The 18,272-nt window shown below is 38.3% G+C and overlaps 1 long non-coding RNA gene across 1 annotated transcript in view; it reads left to right on the top strand.

The window, feature by feature from the left end:
• Positions 1–10,317, top strand: part of LOC132640803 (uncharacterized) — a 78,808-nt gene extending 68,491 nt beyond the window's left edge. The window contains exon 2 of the long non-coding RNA XR_009582403.1: positions 10,245–10,317. This is a non-coding gene — a long non-coding RNA (uncharacterized LOC132640803). The remainder of the gene's footprint in view (positions 1–10,244) is intronic.
• The last annotated feature ends 7,955 nt before the right edge of the window (positions 10,318–18,272 follow it).

Below are 18,272 nucleotides of genomic sequence, written 5' to 3'. Positions count from 1 at the left end.
GAAGGTAATTCTTGTCTAGAAATTGCAAATTCTTCCTTTCATGTTCAACTTCATAGTAGCCCCTTGGATAATCTTGTCCTTAAACCGTATGGTGAGGTTACATTGGGGAGTGATATTAATGAGGAAGTTATTTTACGTGATACCTTTCTTTATTACTTGTTGGCATATGATGACATTTTTGAGCATATAGGGAGTGCATCTTATGTGGGAGAAGGCTCTAATGATCTAGCCGATTGTGTTCTTGACCATGCTAGATGGATGTTCGTCCCATTTGATCCGGGTGCCACCTTGTGTGATTTGAAAGCACTATCTTGGGGGAGTCCTTGCTTGAAAAATGAGAGTGTTCTTGTTTGGACATTATGCTACATGTCAAATAGAACCAATGTCGAGTTGCATACTTCGTATTTTGAATCCATTGGTTTTATTACTCTATCCTTATGTCATGAACCTTGGAGGAATCAACTTCTTGATACCTCATGTGTGCAAATGTTAGTCATGATTGTCATAGATGTGTGGTTGTACCACAAGTTTGTTCATCCTTGGCATGAATATGTGATTATTGCGTTGTGTGCTAACCCTCAATCCTTGAGGATACGTTTTTGTTTGCCTCCCTTATGGTTTTGCAAGGTTTAGATTCGAGGACGAATCCTTTTCAAGAAGGGGAGAATGATGCAAGCCGAGTTGCCTCAGGGACACTTAAAGGACCATCTCGTGGAGCCAAAATTCGGATGATAGCATGGAGAGGACGGATGGGAGATGGAAGAGCATTAAAGTGGCCACCGAGCAAGGAAGGCTATGTTTGCAAGAGGCCACATTCGCAAATTCAAGATTTCTATCTCCACAAGACTAGCCAAACAAGGCCCTTGCCTCATTAATGGCATTTATGTAATAATAGGGTCTTTTATTATTTAGTTAGTATAAATAGCTAGTCTTTTATTTCATTAGGGACTTTTGATGAATTGATGAATTGATGAGTGATTTTGAGAGTTATCTTTAGAGAGAGAAACTTGTGAGAGAGGCTATGGATGACTCTTGTTGAATCTTTGATTGTTGAGAGGTTGGTTGCAAGGGAATCTAATTCTCTTGAGGTCTTCCTAAGAGTTTGGTGCTTATTAATGTTAATTAATTGAGGTCTTTAGGTTTAATATACCTTTAGGTTGCTTTTAATTCCATTTTCTTGTGTCAATCTATCTATCCTTTACTTTCCTTGTTATTTTATTGCTTTCGCGTATCCGTTATTGTATCACTAGTGGTGATCGTGCCCGGCCCTCTCGGCTCGGTGTAAACATCACAGCCCGCATTAGCGGTGACATGGCCGGCCATATAGGCGCGGTGGAATCATACGCAGCCCGCATTAGCGGTGACATGGCCGGCCATATAGGCGCGGTGGAATCATACGCAGCCCGCATTAGCGGTGACATGCCCGGCCATATAGGCACGGTGGAATCTTATCATCACAACATCAATCATAACACGTCATTATTATACATCTCAAACCATAGCATCATGTTATCATTTCTTAGTGTTCCCTATGTCCCATAGTGTTACAAGTTAGCATTACTTATCGTCTTATTGTCATAACATACAACAGCATTAAGAGCATTCATTAGGCTTTAAGACAACCATACTATGTCAGGGTGACGTAAGGTCGTGAACCCCCGATTGTATTATGAACATTTATGAGTATCATGCCTCGCCTCGAAGGGAATAAAACATAAGGCACTTGTGTTAACAATAATAACATCATGATAGCAACCATAGAGGCTCAAATGCATTAAGGAGCAAAAAAGGTCACCACCAAGATTCAGGACGAATCTTCTATAAGAGGGGGAGAATGATAACAACCAAGGAAGCTTAATTTTCGTTGAAGACAAAAAAATATCAAGATGCTTTAATGGGCTTCATTTGGTAATGAAACATGTCTTGTAATGGAGGAATAGCTCCAGCCCAAAGTAGATCTTTTGGGAAAGTCTTAAAGTAAATTGGAGGCCCAAATTGAAGACCAAGATGAGTTGGATTATGGCCCAAAACATGCCCAAAGAAGGAACAAGTTCAGCAGCCCATACTTATGTTTCTAGAAGATCATTTAATGCTATGTTGACTACATTTAATGTTTTTATTGAACAAAGTGTTGGTGGTCTTCTATGCACATTGGAACAAATGTTTGGTGGTCTTCTATGCACATTGGAACAAATGTTTGGTGGTCGAAGCACATTGGAACAAAGAATTGGTGGTCTTCTATGCAGCTTGAAAATTGCACCTTAATTAATTTAGTTTGACCAACTTTATTTTCTTTAGGGTGGCAGCCACCATTTCTCCTATATAAAGGGGTGTTTTCTCTTTCATTGTAACTAAGTTTGAATATTAATAATATTAGCCTTGTGCTTGTGGAGACCTTTGAGGTTCTCTTTTGGGTTATGCCCTTTTTGTTCTACTTTGAACCGCAACTCGGATTCTTCGATTGTAAGATTCCTTGTTTGAGTTCCCTCCCTCCATTTCTTCTTCTTCTTAATTGATTCAACTCCTTCTTTCACTATTAAACAACGTTTTAAGTATCAAATACTTGAACTTGTGTTCTTCTTTCTCAAGAATCAATCCTTCCCCCTTTCTAATTTTCAATTCTAAAGTCTTCCGCTAACCGCGTTGTTATCAAGTGGTATCAGAGCGGTTCTATCAAGATTTCGTTCTTGATAATCTTTGGGATTTCTTGAAAGAAAAAAAAAGAGCAAAAAAAAAAAAAAAACTGAAAAAGTACTGTAGCGTGAACAGTATCAAAATTATTAAAAAAATAAAGAAATCTGTTCGAGTGAACAGTGACGTGAACAGTACTTCTTGTTATCTTCACTTGTTCTTGGTTTGTTCAAAGCTTTATCTTGTGATTTGGTGACTTTAAATTATTGGGAAATCCATTGTGGTTGTTATCTCTTGAAAATTCCATTAGTTTTAAAGATTCTTTGACTTTTGCTCATCAAGGAACTCAAGAGTCACTTTGAGGAATGCAAAAGTCATTGCAATACATTTGTATCCAAACTCATTGATATGTTCTAAATCTTTTCTTGAAAGTGTTTATTTCTTGCATTTAGTTTTCTTTATGTTCTCTTACTAGATACTTGAAGTATTTGTCCATACTTAGAGTTGTCTAGTAATTTTGTGTCTATTTCTTTGTTTCGTGCCAATTTGTTCCGTGTTTTTTTTTCTCTCTATATTTTCATTGTGTATTTCTTATTTCCTGTCTGTTTAAGTGTTACACCTCGAAAAATTTCCCGATTGGTACGCAAGTAAATGAACTAATGAGGTGTGCGAGGAGTGCGAGTGTATAATGTTTCATGGGAAATGTATGTAAAGGGATGTGGATGATTAGAATGAAACGTCGAGAAATGAGAAAAATTGAAAGTTGGCAAAACTGCCCAGTGGTCGTATATTGCAAAATACGGACCGTAAACTGGCAGTCGTAAACTGCCATGCAAAAGCTTCAGCTTTCTGCCAGTGGTCGTAAAGTGCAAATACGGACCGTAAACTGCAAGGTCGTAAACTGGCATACCAAACTTCAACTTTCTGCCAGTTGAGGAAGAGGTATAATACGACCTGGTGGACGGACCGTAAAGTGATTTACGGCCCGTAAACCATGGTCGTAAATCACCATGCATGCAGGCCAAAGTTTCTGGTTCTGCTTAAGCTTAAAAACGACCACGAGGGACGGTCCGCAAACTGAAATACGGACCGTAAACCTCCATGGACGACCACTGTTCACCCAGCACAGATTTTTCAATTCATTAAATATGAGGATCAAGACTTGTCTATTTCATTTACAACATTACACCACTTCTCTCTAGAACTTCTCTTTACATTTATTATATGAGTTTCCAAGGATTATAAGTCATCCATAACATTAAGACAAGTGAATCAAGGATAAGGGAGTCATCAAGGATCATCCAAGTCAAGAAATCCAAATGGAGAAAAACTAGGGTTTTGCTCAAAGAAGAGTATTATCAACCAAAGCTTGTTCCTACAACTTCTAAGGTAAGATTCATGATTTTTACAAGATGTTTAAGGTATTGAAGAATTAAAATACATGGATTGTAGAAAATGTGGTCAACTAGGTCATGAATGATGAATAGTGACATTTTGAGAAATAGTTTGAATTGAGTTATGAATGTTGTTGTGTTGTGATATGAATGTGTTATAAATGGTATTAAGATCATGAACTAAACACTTTAGACGAATGGACGAAGATGGGCGTTATAATCATGAATGTGGGTGAATTAGAGGCAAATTGAGGAATCTAGATAATGTGGTTGATGTGAATGACTAATGGCCATTGTTATGACATTAATGAAGGTATAAACGCTAGCATTGGAAGGGAACGTGCAAGTGTAGAATAGTTCGACGGAAAGGTATGTAAGGCTAACCCTTCTTTCATAAGGCATGGTTCTTGGCCAAATTCCTAAATTCCTCTATATGAGTATGTTGTCTCCGCATGGTTAGCATTCCGAGCTCATAAGCTCACGACCCTTGATATGTACTATGATTTTACTATGTTCCTCGCTTGACGAGTAAGTCCATAATGTAGATGTAACGATAGTGATGAGGATAGAAATGATGATGAGAGTAAAATGAGATTAAAGAAGCTTACGAGCTATGATGTATGTATATGTGCCTATGAAGGGCTATAATGATACCCCGAGCTTATAACGCCGGGTAGGATATATATATATATATATATATATATATATATATGTATATGATTATGTATAAAGTATGTATACGATTACGTAACGCGCGCACACCTCTGCAGAGGGTACGGATAACCCTGATGCCTTGGTAGGGCCAGGTATGTATGACCTTGAGCCTTGGTTGGCCAAGTATGTATAAGACACCGATCCCATGAGGTCGGGTATGCTATGTAAATGCTATGTATATGAAATGACTATGTATATAATGTGAATATGAATGTGAAAAGACTATGTACAGGAATACGGATAAGGACATGTATACGAATATGAGCACAAGTATGGTACGAGTATTACTATGGAATACGAACGACGATGTATGCAAGTAAGCGACATGATGATGATATTACTGTCTCCCCTCCTATGCTATCTTCATATGATATCTATTATGCTTCTATATTGATGTTGATCATGCTTTACATACTCAGTACATTCTTCGTACTGACGTCCTTTTGTTTGTGGACGCTGCGTCATGCCCGCAGGTGCGCAGGGAGACAGATTTGATCCTTAGCTGCCTATTCGGAGATTTCATAGAGAGCTCCATCTCCTTCGGAGCCATATCTTTTGGGTACTCATTCTTTTGTGTATATAATTATGGGCATAGCGGGGTCCTGTCCCGCTAATGTGATATGTTATACTCTTAGAGGCTCGTAGACATGTGTGTGTGTGGGTAGATGTGTTTGGCCTTGTCGGCCTATGTTTTGTATATCATTTTGTCGGCTACGTTAATGCCTATGATGATATAAATGTGCGGTTGTCCATATGGGACTAGTTGACGAATGAATGGAAATGCATGTATGATTATGTGGATCACCTAGATGTAAGTATAAGAGTAAGCTAAGAGGGTGCTCGGGTGGGTTAGCACCGGGTGCTCGTCGCGGCCCCGAGTCGGGTCGTGACATTAAGTTTTTTGTTGTCCTTTCTTTGTTTGTCATAAACTCCATTCTTGAATCAAGCTTTGGAACTTACTTTGAAGTGTTTGAATTGTTGGTTTATTGAAGAACTTCGAGGCGCAACCCTTGAGTGGTAAAAGGCAAGAGTGGTGAGATTATTTGAGGGTAAAAGCCTAATAGTGTGAAATACGAGTGTTGAGAGCCACAACTTGAGTGATACACGTAAGGGAGTGTATGTGAGATCATTTTACTACTAACTGATACAATAACGGATACGCGGAAGCAATAAAATAACAAGGAAAGTAAAGGATAGATAGATTAACACAAGAAAATGGAATTAAAAGCAACCTAAAGGTATATCAAACCTAAAGACCTCAATTAATTAACATAAACAAGCACCAACCTCTTAGGATGACCTCAAGGGAATTGAATTCCCAAGCAACCAATCCTCTCACAATCAAAGATTCAATAAGAGCCATCCATGGCCTCTCTCACAAGTTTCTCTCTCTAGAGACAACTCTAAAAAACACTCATCTATTTTCATAATTCATCCAAATGTCAAAAGTCCCCTAATGAAATGAAAGACTAGCTATTTATACTAACTAACTAATAGAAGACACTACATTATTACAATTATACCCTTAATGAAGTAAGGGCCTTGTTTGGATGTCTTCCATGGAAGTGAAACTTGAAAAGGCTTGCATTTAAGTGCTAGCTCCTTTTGCATGCTCTCTTCCATATCTTGAATGTGACGTTCTTGAAGCCTTCCATCCAAGCTATCTCCCATATCTTGAAGGCCATCCTATGTGGACCTCTCATGATTTTCAAAGACTCCATCTTCATGAAGCTCGATGGAGTTAGTCTTGTATCATTCTCCCCTTCTTGAAAAGGATTCGTCCTCGAATCTAAACCTTGAAAAACCATAAGGGAGACAAACAAAAACATACTCCTCAAGGATTGAGGGTTAGCACACAATGCAATAATCACATATTCATGCCAAGGATGAACAAACTTGTGGTACAACCACACATCTATGACAATCATGACTAACATTTGCACACATGAGGTATCAAGCAGTTGATTCCTCCAAGGTTCATGACATAAGGGAGTAATAAAACTAATGGGTTCAAAATACGAAGTATGCAACTCGACATTGGTTCTATTTGACATGTAGCATAATGTCCAAACAAGAACACTCTCATTTTTCAAACAAGGACTCCCCCAAGATAGTGCTCTCAAATCACACAAGGTGTTGCCCGGATCAAAGGGGACGAACATCCATCTAGTGTGGTCAAGAACACAATCGGCTAGATCATAAGAGCCTTCTCCCACATAAGATTCACTCCCTATATGCTCAAGAATGTCATCATATGCAAACAAGTAATAAAGAAAGGTATCATGTAAAATAACTTCCTCATCAATATCACTCCCCAATGTAACCTCACCATGCGATTCAAGGACAAGATTATCCAAGGGGTTACTATGAAGTTGAACATGAAAGAAAGAATTTGCAATTTCTAGACGAGAACTACCTTCCTTTGTAACACTTTCCTTCCCCACAAATGGATCACAATTCCTCAGAGGAAGATCTCCATCATGGAAAAGAGTGTTTTCATCCCATAGTGGGTTACATATCACATTATAGCCTCCAAAGGAAACTAAACGTTCAACATTACCAAACATCCCACTAGGTATTTCACTCTCAACAGTCATGTCATCCTCAAATAAAACATTATCCTTTACAAGAGAGTAATCCATGAGCAATGAGGAGTCAAAGCATGTCATTTCACTCTCAAAAGAACCAATGTCATCTTTCAATGCATTTTCGCTCACATGACTGACTATCTACATGACGCACATCACCACTACAAATTGGAGTCTTATCACGTGACACTAAAGTACGATCAAGAGACTCATTTTGACACGAAACAAGCAAGGGTGATATATGTCATATTCTTTCAATTGACCAACTATATCAACATCATCACTAACTAGAGGTACATTAAGCACGTCACAAGGATCCTCAAGTAGTGAATTATCATTACAAACAAGTTGATCAACACAAGTTTCAACAGTAGTTGGTAGTATGTCAATATCACAAGAATTACTAACATGGTGACCACATGACAAACTACCATTCAATTCGTAAGTGTCAACACTAGATGGACACAAATCGATCTTGCAAGAAGAATCAATTTTGTCATCTAAAGGATCAACTAGTGTTTGAGCACCTTTATTCGATAATGCACTATCATTCAAAGCACAAGTGTCAACACTAGGTGGACACAAATCGACCTTACAAGAAGGATAAATTCGGTCATCAATAGGATCAACTAGTGTGGGAACACTTTCAATAATGGCATTACCAATAGACGACAAAGAAGCTTTAGGCTTAATGCACGATAAGCTAACTTTCATACTTGACTCGGCATTAAAATCACACAAATATATAGGAGTATAAGGATAAGTGATCTTACCTTGATGTTTACGTAAGCTCCTTTGACCAATGGAAGGAATGGTTGGGGCCGCCGTCCTTGCCTTTAAGCATGGGGTTCTCTCAAAAGAGGTACCCTTCAAAGATTTATTTCTTCTCACATGGGCCTTGGGATATTGGCCTCTCAATATCCTTTTCATGTCCTCCCAAGTCTTGATTGGACTCCTCACTCGTCTCCCACAACATTTCACATATTCCCAATATTGGACAAGCTTTGAGTCAAAAGTTTGGACGGCTAAGTCCATCTTCATTTCTTGCGAATAGTTGTAGCTAGTGAAGATTTCATCTATTATGGACTCCCATTTCTCATATTCTTCTCCACTAGCTTCCCTAGCCAAGGTAGGCCATTTCACACGGGTATCTTGCACTTTTGCACTTGGACTCTTCCTAGGAGGTACGCATGGAAAGATAAATTTTCCATCCTTGTCCACTACAGATCGATGCCAATCTTGTTCATATGGGATTCCATGCTTTTGGAACCAAGGGACTCCTAAACATACATGACAATTGCCCATTGGAAACACATCACACCAAACCTCCTCTTGGTACGCACCAAGTGAAATGAATACCATCACTCTCTTATCAACCCAATACCCTCCCTCGTCATAATAAGGACTTTGCCTATTCACACAAGGTAGCCTTAACTCTTCAACCGCACGAGGGGTGATGAAATTTGTGTAACAATCGTCATCAAGCACAAGGGTTCCCTCTCTACCACAAAGGTTTACCTTGGTCTCCATGAATCGCCTCTTTGGAACCACCTTCTTTTGCATAGGACGACTCCAACTAGTACTCACATTCCCACTCATGCCACTTTGCTTAGGATAGGAAGTACTACAAGAAGAAGCATATGCATGCCAACTAGAATTCCTTCCATAATCAACATTAGCACTTCCACTACCTCCATAGATATACCCTCCACGAGTCCTACTTGTATAAGGATTTTCCCCATAAGACCCATAAGATACGTGTGAAAGAGAGTCATACCTTGAGTCGTCTTTATCTTCATGATGTATAGCATAAGAACCTTCACCTTCATCATGTGAAGCATAACAAGTTTCTTCTTCATCCCTATCTTGCTCATGAGACACATGAGTACCACTCTCTTCATATTCTCCTTCAAAATGGTAATTCTCTCCTCGACCTTCCTCATGATCACCATTTCCCATATAGCCCTCATATTCCCCATCGTCACACCCTTGATAGCTCCAATAGTCCTCCCCTTCATAACTACAACCATCATCATCATAACAATCATAATTGCCACCACATGAATCGGAATCCATGGAGAAGTACCTGCAAAGAACACTTAGCAAACACGTTAGTAGTAAAGAAACCTCACCACACTCGTGTTTCCACTCGTTTGTGCTCGGCTAGCACCACTCAAATGAACTCACACACTCTTGCCTTTTACCACTCAAATGGATTGGCCGATGTTGATTCTCGATTGGATTCGGTTGCTTGCAAGGTGCACAATTGCTACTCGAGACCGGAATGGATTCTTGTAAACTCAAGAAGAACGAGGACGACTCAATAAATACAAATGCACTTGAGCCAAGAAATTAACAATGAAGCAAAAACGAAGAAAAGCACGAAAGAATTGGCACGAAAGAAATGCGGACACAAGAACTAGCAAACACAAGTAGGAACAACTACTCAATGGCTACTAGTTGAGAGACACAAGAAAATGGAATGCAAAAATCAGGAAAATAACTAAAATTTCGGGCCCGGGTAGGTGATAACTTGAAAACACGACCGGAAAGCCCCAATTGATCCAAGGTATCAATGTGAAATAATGGAAATTTTAAATTTTTTTTCCCCTACCAAAGGATTAGGGACACAAAACCATCAACTAAGGATCAAGATTTTTTTTGTTTTGAGAAATGGAATCAAAGAGAATTAAAGTTGAAAAAACCTGAAATGCGCAACCTGCGACTCGCATGTTCAACATGTGAGGGTAATATGCGTTTCGCAGATGAGGCAGCCAAAGGATCAACTCTCTGTCACAGGATGCGACACGAGATGCGACTCGCATGCTCAACATGCGATGGAATATGCGAGTCGCACATGCTGCCACCAAAATCCCAACTCTCTGTCATCAAGTGCGACACAACCTGCGACTCGCAGGTTCAACATGCGACTCGCATGTAGTGTCGCATATGGGCCAATTCGATTCTTTTTTTTTTTTTTTTTTTTTTTTTTTTTTTGCAAAAAATCTCAGAAATTTAGATCCACAAACACTTTTGATGAACTAAGTATTTCTGATTTTTTTGTTTTTGGCCCTCTAACACTTTTTCACAACTTTATTTGACAACTTTTGGATCAAATGGCCCTTTGGAGAGTCTTCTTCCTTATGAAGATTTGAAGGTCTTCAAGAACAATTCAAAAATTCAACTACCCTCAAATCAACTCCAAATTGGCTCAAATTTCGGATTTAAGTTCTCTTTAATGTAGAGAACAAAGCCCAATAGGGTTCAACCTTCAAGTTCACCTTCTTCAACAAGACCCACTTTCAAGTTCTTGAAGTTTTGAAGCTCAACAATGGTGGAACACAAACCCTAACTCCAAATTGATTCGAAATTGAAGATTTAGACTCTAGAAACACTAAGAAACTCTAATCTAACACTAGATTCAACAAAATCAACAAGAAAATTCAATTTGTTTTTTTTGAATTTCGTTTTTTTTTTGTTGAATCAAAACCCAAGATTAGATTTGGTGGAACAAATCTAAACTACGCTCTGATACCAATTGATACAATAACGGATACGCGGAAGCAATAAAATAACAAGGAAAGTAAAGGATAGATAGATTGACACAAGAAAATGGAATTAAAAGCAACCTAAAGGTATATCAAACCTAAAGACCTCAATTAATTAACATAAACAAGCACCAACCTCTTAGGATGACCTCAAGGGAATTGAATTCCCAAGAAACCAATCCTCTCACAATCAAAGATTCAACAAGAGCCATCCATGGCCTCTCTCACAAGTTTCTCTCTCTAGAGACAACTCTCAAAAACACTCATCTATTTTCATAATTTATCCAAATGTCAAAAGTCCCCTAATGAAATGAAAGACTAGCTATTTATACTAACTAACTAATAGAAGACACTACATTATTACAATTATACCCTTAATGAAGTAAGGGCTTTGTTTGGATGTCTTCCATGGAAGTGAAACTTGAAAAGGCTTGCATTTAAGTGCTAGCTCCTTTTGCATGCTCTCTTCCATATCTTGAATGTGACGTTCTTGAAGCCTTCCATCCAAGCTATCTCCCATATCTTGAAGGCCATCCTATGTGGACCTCCCATTATTTTCAAAGACTCCATCTTCATGAAGCTCGATGGAGTTAGTCTTGTATCACTAACTGTTTTCTCTTTTTTTTTAAAGCATGTTTTCTACAGATTATGAAAGCATTTGGAGTGAAGGGATGGATTATTCTAGTGAAGAAGAGTGGGAATCAGATGCAGAAGATGATAGAAGGGCATACAATGATTCTTGTGAAGAGTATGGTGGCTACGATGAGTCAAATAGCCAAACCTATGATGAGTCACATCAGATTTGTGATTCGAGTAAAGGTAATAACATTTGTGAGGATTATAGTAGTGATGAATCTTTTGATTATGATGACATTAGTTATGGTGATGAATGTGCTGATTATGTTGAAATTGGGAGTTTGAATCCTATTAAACCTACTCCGGTAAGATCTAGTTTGGGAAAGAGTCTTAGAAGAGGCCATGAGCTTACTAGAGTTAACAAAGTTTTTCAAACTAGAATGGAGGTACTGTCTAAGGTGTGTGCTACTAAGATTGACAAGAATGTTTGTCATAACTTAGTTAGTGCTTACTTTGTTGAAAAAGTAGGTTTATCTTGTGTTAAGCATGCTTCACCCTACACCTTAAAAGGAGTGAAGGTAGAGAAGAGGGTGTTGGTGTCATTAACTCTTGGGAGATACAAAGATGAGGTTTGGTGTGACGTAATTCCCTTATTCACATGTCATGTCTTATTGGGAAGGCCATGGTATCTCTATAAGAAAGTTTCATATGATCTAGAAAAGAATAGGTATTCCTTGGTGAAAGATGATGGAAAAAGAACTACCCTTGTATCTTTGTCACCTACAGAGATTCAAGAAGATCAATTAAAGGTAAGGAGATCAATAGAGGTGTTTGAAAAGGAAAAGGTCTGCAAGAGGGGAAACAATAGTGGGATTGGGAAGCCTAAAATTAGAGTTGATGTTAGAAGTCCTCCAAGGGATAAAAGAGGGATTCTAGGCAAGTATATGGGAACTTGTGATACTTATTGCAGCATACCTTGCCCGGGGATAGAAAGGGATGATACCGCATGGACAACCTTCTCTACACCAAACAAAAGTGAGGATGAGAGACAAAAGAAAGAGAGAAGTGAGGGTGAGCAACTTGACAACTAGAGAGAGGAAGTGATGAGTGAAAAGAGTGAGTTGTTAAGAAGCAAAAAGTAAGTGGAAAGAATTGAGTGAAGTGAGCTCAAGAGGTAAAATAGAGAGTGAACAAGTGCACTTGAGAGATGAGGAAAAATAAGAGATTAAAAGAATTGAGTGCATAAGTGTGAAAGATTCTTGTTCAAGTTCTAACCAATTAACTCATTCTTTTTCTAGTGTTTGTGCTCCAAATGTGCAGGTTATTGAAGAAGAACCCATTGAAGTGTTAGAACAACAATTGAAGGAAGAATCTAGCTTCAAATGGGATTTGAAAGGAGCAAAGGATGATGATTCATGGAAACAATTGCAAGTAGAAGACAAAGTTGAGCCTGATGATCTCATGTGGTATGACCTTATCGATGATCTATTTGTAGATGCAAATGAAAATGAACTTGTACCACAATCTCATAAATCAAGTGTTTTAAGCGAAGGTATAACTCAAATTGGGACTGAACCTAACCTTTTATGCGGTTCTTCTCAATTGAGCAATCTGCCACAATGTGGTGAAAGTGGGGGACGAGATAAGTTGAGTGAACAAATCCAAGAAAATTTGAGAGAGGATGAATCTTGTTCATATGCTAATCAACTAACTCTTTCTTTTTTAGTCTTTTATCTCCTTTCATGCAGAAAATTGAGGATGAACTTTGTGTAAAGGATGATGACAACTCACTTGAAGAAGACAATCTCATAGGTCAAGGTTTTAAAGTGTGGGATAACCCATTGTGGGATGATACTAAACATGAGTTTACTGTACATTTTTGTCCACTTTGGGATTCTAATGAAGGAAGCAAAGGTGATGAAGTTTCCAATAAAGACATTGAGACACATGAAGCTTTTGGTGCCGTAGATATTGAGAAAGTTGAGCTAGGTGCAGAATGTAGTAGCTCAAGTGTGGAAAAGGACAAGTGCTCACATGTTTTCAACTTCACAATATCTTTATCTTGTTTTCTAGATCCTTATTTGCAGGTTCATTCCAAGCCACTTCACAAGAAAATAACTTTTGATCCATATCATGACCATGGTATATTGAATGGTGAGGTTAAGTTGCTTAGAAAGAGCAAATATGGTATGTTTTCTTGGTATTCATATGCTTTTGGTCTGGCTAATGATCCTCTACTGTTTAAAGAGCTTATGAATTGTGTTTTTAGTTCTTGTGTTGGAAATTACATTGTTCTATGATGCAAGAAAAATAATAAAGATAGAAAGAAGACACAATTTGAATAACAATTGGACAATAACTAGAAGAACTAGTCCTAGTTACCTCCCAAAAGGATCAAAAGGCACCTATCCCATTCGAACAATCCTCAAGAGAATAGCCATAGAGCAAACTGTTAGATCAAACGGGGGTTGTACAATTTGGAGTCCACCAAATTAACACTAGTCATTCAAGACTAAAGGGTTTCAATAATATTCAATATTCAAGGATAGGTTTCCTCCAAATCAATTACAAGCACCTTTAAATAAGGTTCTTAAAATATACTAGTCAAAAGAAATAAATAGAAGTGTAGTCTTCTAGGTGCATAGAAGACTACAAAATGCATACTTCTTGAAGCCTAGAAAGCCACTACACATATTGAAAGTCAAAATAGCCTTTAATAAGCCTAGAAAACATAAAAAGGGAAGCTTCCTTCGTTCACATTAGTCCAGCCCCTCATGTTCACACTAGAGCTTCTAGAAGTCCTAATTTGGGCTGCTAGACTTGTTCTTTCAGATCTTGGGCTTCAATACACATCCTTTCGGACTTCAATTTGGGTCTCCTCAGCTTGAACACTTTAGTCGTCACCATGGTAATTTGGATTGCATCATCCTCCCTTTCTTGGAAGAATTTCATCCTCGAAATTACAACATTAATATCAACCTCGACCGCAGCGACCGCAGCATCAACCTCAACCACATCATTATGGCACAGTTGGATCATCATCATGGCTATACGGATTACATCATTCTCCCCCTCTTGAAAAGGATTTTCCCTCAAATTCGATCCCTGCAAAACATGGACGAGAATGACTATGTGTAGCTTCCAAGTCTCAATCGGGTAAGAGTTCAGTAGCAACATGAGTGAATAATCATGATATAAAACAAGAGTGCTACAAAACTGCCCAAAGATAATAGAGATTACCGTCATGGATTTGGAAAGCCCAAGAAGAAGCATGAGCCAAGAAAACCTACCATCTTCATGGAGTTTGCAAGTCGTGGTTGCATACCACAATGATGTCCAGGGAGGATCTTTCCACCTGATTCACCTTAAAATACACTAAATTCGCTCCAAGGCTAAGTACAAAACAAGTAGAATAACTCAACTCCCAATACCGAAGTAATGTACCAGCCCACCCCAAAGTCATCAATTCCAACAAGTTATAAACCTTATGATCAATTCCAGGGTCAAAAACAAAAATGGTCAACACATCAAGGTTAGCATATGTCTCAAGCATATCAACTAGTAACTCGAATAGTAACAACAAACAAGAGTGACAATGAAGTATCCAATTACTACAAGAGTATTCTAGAGAAGCATGAATCATGAGGTAAGAATATGTGCCATCATTGATCTTAGAAACATCAAAGGGATCAAACCATGTGTAATGACCAGATTTCTCATACTTCTCTCGTCTTTTCCTTTGACAAGAACTCACACAAAAATCAAATAAGCAATCAAACTTATCAAAAGGAGGAATTTTTCCTCTAAGATCATGACTACAATCCCAAGGTTCAAATGCATAACTTCCACATTTCAAGCTAAGGAATTTGGTATAGCCTATCTCAAGTGAGTTATCCATGTAAGGATCACAATAAGTAAAGTAATAGACACTCTAACTAGCATCCACCATTCTACTTTCCTTTTCCGCTTCAAGAATCACACCTAGAGATTTCAACTCAAATTCTGCTCCTAGTGAGAACTCATCCTCACATTCTTCTTCACTATTAAAGAATTCTGCACTACTTTCCCAATCCTCTTCAAGATCACTTCCTACACGTCTAGCACACTCAAAGTCACACTTTAATTCCTCCACATCACAAAAGCTCCTAAAACAATCATGACCCTCATCATATGCAAACAAATAGTAAAGAAAAGTGCTACTTAAGGTCACTTCACCATCAGTAAGTTCACTTTCACAATCATGAATACTATTAAGCACAAGATCACGATTTGGACCACACAAAGAAGATTTATTACTTAAGCAACTTTCCACACTTTCCTTTCCAAGACAATGTCCTCTATCAAGTGAACTATCCAACGAGGAGTTAATTCCATCACAAGAAAGAGTATTAAGAAACTCAAACTCATCATTAAACAAACAAGCATCTCTAAGTAAAAATAGTTTCACAAGAAAGGTCTCATCCAAGTTCACATGTTCAAACTCATCATTCAAGTCAATTTCATTATCATGCGCAGATTCAACATCATAAAGACTTAAAGATGAATTGCTTTCTTCCTTATCAAACATGGGTGGTGTGCCTAATTCCAAACAATCACATTTATGGCCAACAATTCCATCATATCCAGAATAATCATCAACTAATAATGGAATATTTCTCACACACACACAAGGTTCAAGATTGCTTTCTAAAGACAAGACGCTAAAATCAATCAACTTGTTTTCACTCCTTTCACCCACAGAAGTTGTGTCTTTTGCATTAAGACTCTCATCATAAGTGTCAACACTAGTTTTCATCACATTAAACGCACAAGTAGTTTCAGTTTCAGGATCACAACCAAGAACAACTAGTGTATCTCCACAAGATTCATTCAACTTATCATCACAAGACAAAGAAGATTTTAAGCCCACACAAGATAATTCCTTACTCATACTCACACAATCAGCATGCTCAACATTAGCATCTAAAGTAGTGAATTTAGTCAACTTACCTTCAAGCTCACAAGAATGGTTCTCTTTACCTTCAAGTTCCTCTTTTCGGCAAATCAGCTCTTCCGAAGTCATTGCATCCTCTTCATGAGTTTCCATTGTCAGAGGCTCACTTTCCAGCTTGTTTTCACCGGTACCTACAAAAGAATTCAAGCAACTAGAGGAAAAAGAAAGATTGTCAGTGTCAGAGTGAAGAACTTCGTCTCCCTCATTATTTTTCTTTTCTCTCATGTTCTTTTCAATTCCATTCTCTTGTTTCTTTTGTGGCAGCCTACTCATTCCAGTCAACCCGGACTTCCCATTTTGCATGGCATTACACTCCCCTATAGGCATAGAAGAGACATATGCACTATTGGGATTTTCTTTTGGAAGTGGGAATGGAAAGAGAGGCCATCCTTCCTCATCTATGACATACCTTATCCAATCTCGTACATTTGGAACATCGTGTTTTCGAAACCAGGGTTGTCCAAAGCATAAGTGACTTATTTTTAGGGGAAACACATCACATCGGACCGTTTCAACATAATCTCCATGAGATATTACCACCTTGACCATCCACTCAACTTGATACCCATTATAGTCATATGGATATCTCTTTTTAACCCATGTCAAATTCAACCAATCAGCCGCATAAGGAGAGATGAATGTGGAGTCACACAAATCGTCAAGCTCTAGATCAAAGCCATTATACCCACAAACATTCACCTTCAATTTTTGAAACCTTGGCTTAGGCAATCTCTCTCCTTTTCTTGGAAATAGTGGTCCTCTCCTTTGTGTAAGCCATCTAGTTCTTACTTCCGATTGAACGGGTTTAGTCCTCATTGCACCTTGGTCCATCATACCTGCATAACAAAGCTCAAAGAAAACGTTATGAGTTAAAAATCACCTTACTCACTCCCTTACTTTATTTGGGTGGCCCTCGGTTCACTCAATGATACATAGGTTTAGTTCACTCCGTCTTGTAGTACTTGGCTTCCTCGGAATTGACCAACTCCTATTCAATCTCCCAAATTATACAAAAGATGCTACCTCTTCGGGATTAGAGTGAGATTATGGACTCTATAGTCGGACGACTCTTTTAATTGTGGCGCACTTGAGTCAAACAATTCACGACGAGTTAAAACGAGAAAATCTTGAAAGAATTAGCACGGAAAAAGTTATAGCTCAAGAACTAGTAAACTTTGAGTAGGTAATTACTCAATGGATACTAGCTAGAAGTTATGTCACAAAGAAAGGATTAAGAAGCTTCCCAACCCCCTTTAAAATGTGCAAGGTAGCCCCTTAAGTCTTGCTAATTAATATCCTTTGACCAACTTGTCTTGGAATTTAATTACTACAAGTTTCAATGTAGCTTCTCGTCTTCCCAAAAGATGACTAGGGACTTGCAAACTTGACTTCTCATTTTCCCAAGAGGTGATTAGGAACTTGGACACTCTTTTGTCAAGGTGACTGTTAGTCTTCCCAAGAATTGACTTGGGAACTTGTGTCAATTAATGGTTTGACTATTTGTTTGCCTCTACTCCCTTTCACACACCCAAACTGATTTTTTTACTTCTCCTAATGAGTGCAGACCCCTTCTCCACGTTTTGGAGGGGTTCAATGCACCAACTCCTTGGGAATTAACTCTTGACTAGTCCCTTTGACTTCCCAAAAGCTTTCACACTCCCTAACACCTTGAAAGCTTAACTTATCACCAAAATTAGATCAAACAAAGTTAGTAAATTTGAAATTATCAAGAACACACATGAACATTCACAAAATATTTATGAACACTCAAGAACACAAGTATTCAAACACCAAAAATCAGATTCACCAAAAAGATCAAGAACACCGA

Source organism: Lycium barbarum, chromosome 1 (assembly GCF_019175385.1).
Source record: "Lycium barbarum isolate Lr01 chromosome 1, ASM1917538v2, whole genome shotgun sequence".
Taxonomy (NCBI): domain Eukaryota; kingdom Viridiplantae; phylum Streptophyta; class Magnoliopsida; order Solanales; family Solanaceae; genus Lycium; species Lycium barbarum.
Note: the sequence above shows the minus strand (reverse complement) of the source record. Positions and strands in the feature narration are given on the sequence as shown.